General features: G+C 45.3%; 1 pseudogene; it reads left to right on the forward strand.

Moving 5' to 3' along the window:
* Positions 1-1,132: 1,132 nt before the first annotated feature.
* LOC141975255 (keratin, type II cytoskeletal 6A-like) lies at positions 1,133-8,262 on the forward strand (annotated as a pseudogene).
* The last annotated feature ends 2,092 nt before the right edge of the window (positions 8,263-10,354 follow it).

Here is a 10,354-nt window from a genome sequence, read left to right on the forward strand (position 1 = left end):
ATCCTCTTGCTAGATGCCTGGCTGGTGGGTTTGGCTCACATGCTCAGGGGCATATTGATACACACATTTGGGGTCGGGAAGGCATTTTCCCCCAGGCCAACCTGACCTGGGGTGCTGGGGGTTTTGACCTTCCTCTGCAGCATGGGGCGTGGATTGATTGCTTGGCTCATCAATGCCTGTCTCACTGAATCAATTCCCTGCCATTGCAGGGGTCTTGGGCAGCGGTGTCACCTCCGTCTCTCTTGTTCTCTGCTTGCCAGATAGTGAATGACCTTGTCTTTTCTAGCCGAGGCTGAAAGGGGGACGCCAGATTGCAGACACTACACATTTGATTAGAACGGTTTGTAATGAAACGCCTCACATCTCTGCAAACCTAGGTATGTTCTCCAGCTAGCATGCGTCCATCCTCTTAAACAGGACCGAGACATGAAAATGGAGATTCACGTTTTAACTAAGCAAACCCACAACCTCTTTTCACTGCTATAGTTCAGACCTCTTCCCTCTCTTCCCCTGGATTAAGAAACTGATTTTGGAGAAAGTAAATCAACATTTTTTTCCAAGCAGAAAGTTGATTTATGGGGCAATCCTGGGGTGTGTAGTGTTTTTTGTTTGTTTGTTTTGTCTTCTGAATTGTGAAAGGCAGGGTATTTTTTCTGAATTCACTAAACCAACACTTGCCAACAGGCTTTAAAATGTCAGTGATCTGGATAGAGGAAGGGTCTCACCCTAGGGCAAAATATGTCAAGGAATTTGAATGCTGTGTCATCCAAGTAAGACTCTGGATAATCTATTCTGGGTTGGTACAAGGAAAACACAAGTAATTTGAGGCAAACAAGAATTCCCAAAGACAACAGTACTGGTGCAGGTTTCTTAGCTCTTTGGGGTGTGTTTCAGGAAAGGTCAGTTTTTTGGCAAAGGGAAGAGGTGGTGGCTCATCTAAGCCCAGGAATACAAAAAACGACACCTTTCTGCACTCCCCTGTTACCTAGGCAACTCCCTGAACAGATAAAAAGGAAGAGATTTGCACTGTCCTTAGAGGGACTCAACTGCTTTTGCCCTGGGACTTTCCTCTGGTAGCTCCCCCGTCAAGGTCTCCTTCTCTCTTCTCTTCTGCTGCAGGGGAGCTGCCGCTATGTCTTGCCAGTTTTCTGGCCAAAGCCTGGGAGGCAGCCTTAGGGGTTTCAGCTCCAGCTTTGTCCGTGTTAGTGGTGGGAACAAAGTCAGCTTCAGCACAGTGTCACGCGGAGGATGCACAGGCTCAGCTTGGAGTCCCAGAGGCTTTGGCAGTAGGAGCCTGCATAACTTGGGATGAAATAAAAGGATTTCCATTGGTGGATTTGGTGGCACTTGTGGAGGGTTTGGGGCTGGCGGCCACGTGGGTGGAGGGTTTGGCGGTGGTGCTGGGTCTGGGGGACAGTTCAGTGGTGGGCTCGGTGGTTGCTTTGGTGGTGGAGGAGGATTTGCTGGTGGATGGGATGGCCCTGGATTTCCTGTTTGCCCACCTGGTGGCATCCAAGAAGTGACCATCAGCCAGAACCTCCTGACTCCTCTCAACTTGAAGATTGACCCAGAGATCCAGAAAGTGCGGAAAGAGGAAAGGGAGCAGATGAAGACCCTGAACAACAAATTTGCCTCCTTCATTGACAAGGTGAGATGGGTGGGGGAAGGGACACTATTGCTCCTAGAGACCCCACACAAGATCAGCACCCCCCCGCAGCCCCACTGCCTCTGACCTGTACAGCTGCAGAGGGTCTTACTTCTCCTATGATTTAGGAGCCACTATACCTTTGTTACCCATATTGTGTGTCTTCTGGTTCTTATCTATTTCCTTTTTTGCTGCGCACTTCTTATCTGAGACTATTTTCAAAGTTCTTTGTTCCACTGCATATCCTGTGGTTAGTACACTGCTGGGATAGCATATTTTGAAGACTGTTTTACGAGCTAAGAGTTGCTGCTCAGTAAAATCCCACTCTTTAAAGTTAGCTTCATCTTAACGGAGGACCACCGAGCGAATCTTGCTCCCCTACACACCTTAAGATCTTGGCCTTTCTTGAGTTTGGACCAACTTCCATTGGTGAGAGAAACAACACACAGCTCTTCTTCAGGTCTTAGTCTCAGAAGAGAGTTCAGGTCAGGCTGATATAATAGCAAAATAGATCAGGAAAAGGGTTGTTAGGTACAAATGTTTCTACTGCTGAAAGCGAAGTACACAAACTGTGTAGACCAGGGGTTGGCAACCTTTGGCAAAATGCCTTGCAGCCCACCAGCGGATTACCCTGATGGGCTGCGTGCCGAAGGTTGCCAACCCCTGGTGTAGACAAATATACAACTTACACAGATGCATGCCTCTTTTATTTTTGCACAAGATTAGCCTTAATTGAATAGTTATTTTACTCCATTATTATTTTTTATTTATATTGCAATAGAACCTAGGAGCTCTAGTCCTGGCCCAAACCTCGTTACGCTAGGTGCTGTACAAACACAAGACAAAAAAATGGTCCCTGCCTGAAAGAGCTTATAATCAAAGTATAGTAAGACAAAAGAGTAGAGGCAGAGAGACAGATAGAGAGCACAAGAAAACAACGAGACAATATCGTATGAGTATGCAGTGAAATACCCTTCCTTCATACCCAATTCAGCTTGTCCCAGCTCCAGGTTTACTGTAGGCAGACTAACATTAGAGACCATTTTTTGGAAGCATCACTAATAAAAGTGATTAGAAGTTTTTTGTCCAAACTTTTTTTGCCCAAAAATGCAGTTTTCGTCAAAACCGAAAAGTTTAGAAAAATGTGTCAATGTTGAGGAAACTTCGTTTTGAGTAAAAAATGAAAGAAAGCGTTTTGATGCCCAAATGTCCCAGTTTGATATTTTTGGAAAGGAGCATTTCACTTTTTCATTTAAAAAGTATTTTTAAAAGTTAAAAAAGATCAAAATCAGAAGAAAATGTTTCACTTTTATTGAGAAAACAGTTCAATTGACCCCAAATTATTATTCCCTGAGCTGTGCAGGAAATTTCAAAATTTCCTGGTTTCGTTTAATTTCAGAACAGGAAAAAATATCTTAATCATGGATTTTCCTGCAAAATGAATCTGGTTTCTGTCCAGCTCTAATTAGACACCTGTATTTATTAGCCTCCGGAGATGGAAAGATTCACTCTATTACCGATCTTTCCTTTAGGAGATGGATGCTGCCTACATGAACCAGATGGAGCTGCAAGCGAAACTAGACTCCCTGACTGATGAGATCAACTTCCTGACATGTCTGTATGAGGCGGTAAGAAGGCTTGCTATTCTCTTGGTCGCCTGGGGAATGCAGCCCTGGAGTGTAAATTCTAAACAGCTGGATGGTACCATTAGGTAGCTGGGGATTGGGATATTTGGCTTTCTGCGGATGAATATTCCTCTTTAAAATATATTGATGTCAACTGTGTAGGATAGGGTTTGTGTCTTAGCAGCCTCTCTCCAGTTTAAACTGAAGCAGCACCAGGGTTTAAATAGATTCTTAGTGTTTAAGGCCAGAAGGGACCATTGTGATCATCTAGTCTGGCCTCCTGTATAATATGGCCAAAGAACTCACCCAGAAATTTCGGTATTAACCCCATAACGTCTTTGTAAGCAAGAGCATCTCATATAGAAAGATGTCCAGTCTTGATTCAAAGACTTCATGTGATGGAGACTCCATCCCTAGGCAAGTTGTTCCAGTTGGTTAAATCATCCTCACTGCTATTAAAAATGTGAACCCTACCTCTAGTCTGAATGTGTCTAGTTTCACCTTCCAACCACTAGATCCCGTTATGCCTTTTGCTGTTACGTTAAAGAACTGTCTACTATCAGAAATCTCTTTCCTGTGAAGATACTTGTAGAGTGAGATCAAGACATCTCTTAAACCGCTCTTGGACAAAGTCTGCTGACTTGGGAGGACCCAACTTGTGATACATTTAAAGCGGGGGCTGATTTTCAGGAAGTGCTTCTGAAATCAGGCCTCTTGAAGGTGTCTCATGCTGGGCACTCCAAATCACTAGGCGGTTCAGAAAATTCAGGCCAACCTCGCTAGTCAGGGAGGATCTGAAATGGAGAAGGACTGAGAAAGAGGAACATATACAATGAGAAACACAGTGCGGCTAAAGCCCACGTTTATGGGACTTGCAGGAACTGTCTCAGATGCAGCAGACCGTTTCCGACACCTCCGTGGTCCTGTCTATGGACAACAACCGAAACCTAGACTTGGACAGCATCATCCAGGAGGTCAAAGCACGGTACGAGGAGATTGCTCAGAGGAGCCGAGAGGAGGCAGAGTCTTGCTACCAGTGCAAGGTGAGTCCTCCAGCATCTAGGGTCCTGATCATGCCTTGCATGAGAGCTTTGCCATTGGCTTCAGTGGATGCAGGGAGTTTGGATGCAAAACGCCACATGCCACTGGGCAAATATAAACCCAATGCTATCCTGTACAGCTGAGTAGCGACTGCCATCCACAGGTAGGATGCTCTGTCTTTTCACACGCAGCTTTGGCCAAGGCAAAGAGGCTGTCACCTCCCTGGTGCTGCAGACCAAGATGATTGCGGAGGTCTAAGCTGTGATGGGGGTGGTGTGTGTGTACGGCTGGGGCTCCATAAGGTTATTTGCTCTCCCTCCTTTACTCATCTCAACACTGTGTTTCTGCTGACATAGCACTTGCTCACAACTTGACTAAGCCGTGCACATAAGACGCAAGCGATCCCAGTTCGTGCTGCAGTGCAGCTCCACCGTGGGTCCTTAGATGGTTAGAACCCAAAGTGCCCCTTTGCCCAGGAACGTGAAGTAATGCCCCACTATTGCTGGCAGCCACAGGTGTGAGCATCCCGCATGCATTTCCAAAATGCAAGCTTCCTCAGTAGTAGCAATTCCCCCAAGTGAGTGGCAAAAGGAGAGGGCAAGGAAAAACAGCTGGTCCCATGAGTTATGAACCTCTGCTACAAATGCAACCCACTGGTGAGTGTATCCCACTGGGCTGATCCACAAAGGGTATGAATTGCCAGCTCCCTCACCCTCCAAGTTCTGCAGCTTTAGCTCAAGTAGCAGCTCATATTTTTTAGTTTTGGAGGTCCCCGGTTCAATCCCTGGTATGTCGACCAAGAGGACGGCCATCTCCCCACTTGGAATACTCTACTGGATTCTTCTGAACAGTGTCCTCTCTGGGAGATAACTCACTGGGTGATGATGGTTTGCTGCAAAGAGTATACACACTAGCCTTTGTCTGACACCACCTGGTTATGTTGTTTCTGAACACCAGTTTGAAGAGCTGCAGGTGACAGCTGGGAAACACAGAGACAGTCTATGAGACAGCAAGAGCGAGATCTCAGAGCTTAACCGGATGATCCAAAGGCTATGGGCTGAAATAGAAAATGTGAAGAAGCAGATATGGCTTTTTTTCATGCTCGTGAGTGTGAACCCGGGATGAATTCTTTTAGCGTTTCACTGGTAGATGTAGCGCTCATGAGGAACTTTCCATTGCAATGATTTTTCTATTAGAAAAAGCCCCTTTCACAAAATTTCAATTTTCTTTTGGGAAAATCAAAATGGCAGCTCCCCAGCTTCCTGCCAGGAAAGCTCTTGTTAATTTCACTTCCTGCCTGGAGAACACAAATTTGACTAGAGCCTTCTCCTAAAATGGATTTTTTCTGCAAATCCCTTCCATGAAAAATTTCACATATTTGGCTTTTTGCCCCAATTTGGGATTTTTTTAAACAAAAATACACATTTCCATTTTCCAGTTCTGTTCATGTCAGGAAGTGTCCTGGCTAAAGAAAAGCATTGAGGTCTGTCTGTCTCCCTATAGACTCAACAACAGCTAAGCGCTGATGAGTATTTAACATAATTTCTACGACAATACCCCTTGTCCTTCTAGTTTTGTCTAGTCTAGTTGCCTTTCTTGAGTGGTGACTACAATCTTGTCAATTCTTGTGATTTTTAATCACACATTGCATGGTATTTGGTCTTTTTTTAAAGCTCCAGCTCCTGGAATCAGGTGATGACATGAGGTTTTCAGCTTTCTTTTAAGAAAGGGCCTCATGATTGCAGAGACGAAGCTTGAACACTACAGTCTCCAAAACCAGAAGGCTGATAAAAAGAAGTCCCAGCTTATTTAGTATGATCTCATGATTTTATGGTGCCATGATTTCTGAACACCTGGGCAATACTGTGACTGCTGCTTTTATCAGATTGTGCCATGAGCTTCTGAAGTGTTTCATTTGTGGCCGGTTTTGGGATTTGGACCATGGTTGCAAATGAAAACCATTGTGGTGATCTCCCTATTGTTGCAAAATCTGAGATAATGTTAAACTCCAGCAGCCTGATTCTCCCTTGTTCAGTCATTTATACCAGTGCACATGGAATGTAAACCACTATCATACCAGAATGGCAGTGGTTTACGCTCACTTTGCACCATTGTCACTGACATACACTACAGGGCAAAAGAGGATGAGGCCTGTGTTTTTCTGTGCTACCCACAGCAGAATCCATCAGATGTTTGTCTTGCCTTGCAGTGTGAAAAGCTGCAGACCTCCATTGCTGAGGCCGAGCAGCAAGGCGAGCTGGTCCTCAAAGACGCCAAGGGCAAACTGGCTGAGCTGGAGGGTGCCCTGCAGAAGACCAAGGCAGACTTGGCGCGTCAGCTGCAGGAGTACCAGGAGCTGATGAACGTCAAGCTGGCTCTGGATATCGAGATCGCCACCTACAGGAAGCTGCTGGAAGGAGAAGTATGCAGGTTAGGGCAATATAATGAGGACCAGATCTTTTGAAGTCAATGGGGAAACTTAGCGCATGTCATACTCACCCTTTTAAAACAATGCCCCTAACTCCCTGGCAACTAAGAAGGCAGTCTGAATAATATTGGCATATTAGCATTTAGGACATGCTGCTGCTTTAAGAGCAAGAGGTGGTCTAGTCTAGTGGATAGGGCTCTGGGTAGGCACTCAGGCGACATGAGTTCTAGTCTGTCACTGATCTGCTGGGTGACCTTAAGCAAGACTATGTGCCTTTAGCCTTGTCTACCCTAATGCTGTAAGTCAGTCTAAATTATGAGAGTTAAGTGATGTATCTTACATTGGTTTGAAGTGGTTCTCCACTGCACTATGTCAATGGGAGACACTCTTAGCTTCCTTCTCTCATTGAGGTGGATTAATTAATCACAGCGTGTGGTGAAGACCAGCCCCAAATTGTTTCACAGTTTAGCTTGCAAACTCTTTTGAGACAGGAACTGTCTACTGCTCTGTGTCTGTGCAGGGCCCTGATCTTGGTTGGGGCTTTTGCTGCTATGGCAAAACAAATAATAGTAATGAAGAGAATACAGATCTTGTTTAATTGTACTGACTAGTTCCATCAATGCTCTTCCATTGAAAAATGCAGTTTTGTAGGAATTGAAATGTTTTGTGGAAGTGTGTTTTGATTTTGAGAATTTTTCAACAGGAAAAAGTTGGAATGTTCCCTTTTGATAGCATCATTTGGACTAATTTCATTTTGACTTTTAGATGATAGGAGAATATTAATTTTAACATTATATTACATTTAGTAGCATGTGTACAGAATACATATATTATAGTTAATATTTTAATACAATACAAAAGTCAAAACAACACTGTTATGAATAAGTTTGAAATGTTTCTTTCATGGCAAATTTCAAAATTTCAGCTTTTCATTCTGAACTGGAGTAATTTTTTACGCCCAAAATGTCGGAATATCCTGCAGAATGGAAATTCCAGTTCCTGACCAGACACTGACCCTGGCCTTCAGCAGATGAAATATCACTGATTGCAGGGTTCCTAGCAGTATAACGGCTCTGTTGGATGTGTAACCCGTACCACTTTCTTTCCCTTGCAGAATGTCTGGAGAATGCCAAAGTTCTGTGAGTATCTGTAAGTCGCTGGCACATTCATCTTGTTCTGTTAGAGGTGGTGTCCGGTTGTGGGTTGTGCGCTAGGACTCCTGGGCTTGCTTCTGGAATAACCAACTGCCTTTGTTTTCCTCCGCAGCCATGGTGGGTGGCAGCTTAACCTCTGGAGGTGGACTTGGAGGTGGGATTTGCCTTGGAGTAGGAGGAGGCAGCGGTGGTGGAATAGGTTTCAGTTCCGGAAGTGGAAGAGGTGGATATGCCTTAGGTGGAGGATCCACCTCTGGAGGAGGAAACGATGGAGGCAGGGGAGGGTACGGATCTGGAGGCAGGTCCAGCACCATTGCGAAAACAACCATCACTTCCACGTCGGTGAAATCGACAAGCAGGAGAGTCTAGAAGATGGTGCCTTCTCTTATCATCTAATGGCTGCAGCTCAGCCCCTCCAGCCAACCCTGACAACCGAAAGAGAAATGAATGGTGTCCATTACAGCTCAATAACCTGCTATGTATTGCCTCAAAGGGACCAACTGTCATGGTGACAACTGTCACCCAACCAGTTGTCATGGTAGTGACACCTACTCTCCCTCTAGGTTTAAGCCAGGTACCATAATCTAGTTAAAACCACACCATGAAATAAACTATGGTGGATAATGGTCAAGATTTTGAAAAGTGGCTATCAATATGGGGTACCTCCAATTCTGAATGACCAGCTTGAAATACTGTAAAGGGGCTGATTTTGAGAAAGAAGGGAGGACACACCCTCTAGAAATCAGGCCCCTTTAAGGTGACTCCAGTGAAGCATCAAAAACTGCAGCACACAAAATCTCTCGTCACTTTTGAAAACCTTGGCCAATCAGACAAAACATACATGCCTAGCTTAACTCCATAGACTTCAGAAGCATCATACCAGAAACAGATCTGAGCCCAAGAGAGTGATATTCCATCAGCAACCTGTAGGGAAAAAATTCCTATGCAGTAATATTCAGAAAATTAAACACTTGTGCATATATCAAGAAAATGACTTTATCCCATAAAATAAATTAAATGGATTTACTATGTTAAAAATTTGGGCTGGATCCTGGTATAAATTGGTGCAGCTTCACTGAAGTCAGTGTTTTACTCTAACTAAGGATTTAGCCCCTTTTTGAGTAAGGGCTTGTCTATACTTGCAGCTAAATCAGCACGGCTGTGATCGATACAGAGGTGTCGATTTAGCAAGTCTGGTGAAGACAGATTAAGTCAATGGCAAAGCGCTCTCCTGTTGACTTCTGTACTCCAGCTCCCCGAGAAGCAGAAGGTAAGTCAGCAGGAGAGCACTGTAGACACCGCTGTAAGTCGACCTAAGTGACATCGACTTCAGTTATGTAACTTAGCCCTGGTCTACACTAGGACTTTAGGTCGAATTTAGCAGCGTTAAATCGATGTAAACCTGCACCCGTCCACACGATGAAGCCCTTTATTTCGACTTAAAGGGCTCTCAAAATCGATTTCCTTACTCCACCCCTGACAAGTGGATTAGCGCTTAAATCGGCCTTGCTGGGTCGAATTTGGGGTACTGTGGACACAATTCGACGGTATTGGCCTCCGGGAGCTATCCCAGAGTGCTCCGTTGTGACTGCTCTGGACAGCACTCTCAACTCAGATGCATGATTGTCTGCCATTGCTCTGATGCAGGGAGGGGCGACTGACGACATGGCTTACAGGGTTGGCTTACAGGGAGTTAAAATCAACAAAGGGGGTGGCTTTACATCAAGGAGTATTTCAGGCAGGACTTCACGGAGGGTTCCAATAAGAAATGGTGCACCTAAGTTATTGTTCTTATTGGAACAAGCAGGTTGGTCTGGCCTCTGATTGATACATGGCTAGATTTACCTCGCTGCACCTTCTCTGTGAGTGACTGCAGTGTGACCTAGAGGAATGAGTCCCCTAGACGGTGGGTGGGTGGGGGGGACGGTTGCAAATGAGTACAAAACAAATCTGGTCTATTTCTTGTTTTGATACACTCCATTTATCTTTTACATCTTTGGCTGGCAGCAGACGGTGCAGAAGGACTGCATGCCATCCACATCTCATGGCTGCTCGGCAGAAGATGGTACAATAGGACTGCTACCCATCCTGATCTCTTGCCTGCCCGGCAGAAGATAGTACAAGAGGACTGCTAGCAATCCGTATTGCCTGCCTGCTCACCATAAGATGGTTCAATAGGACTGAGTGCAGGACTAAAGAGAATGACCTGATCAAGTCACTCCAAATTTAGTCCCTGCGCCCATGTCTGCCCAGGCGCTCCTGATCGACCTCACAGTGGCAACCAGGAGCACCTTGGACATGACGATGATGGCTACCAGTTCTACTGTACCATCTGCTGCCATAAGGCAATGGGTTGCTGCTGCTGTGTAGCAATGCAGTACCACGTCTGCCAGCACCCAGGAGACATATGGTGACGGTGAGCTGAGCGGGCTCCATGCTTGCCGTGGTATGGCGTCTGCAC

The sequence above is a fragment of the Natator depressus genome, chromosome 20 (assembly GCF_965152275.1).
Source record: "Natator depressus isolate rNatDep1 chromosome 20, rNatDep2.hap1, whole genome shotgun sequence".
In the NCBI taxonomy this organism is placed as follows: Eukaryota; Metazoa; Chordata; order Testudines; family Cheloniidae; genus Natator; species Natator depressus.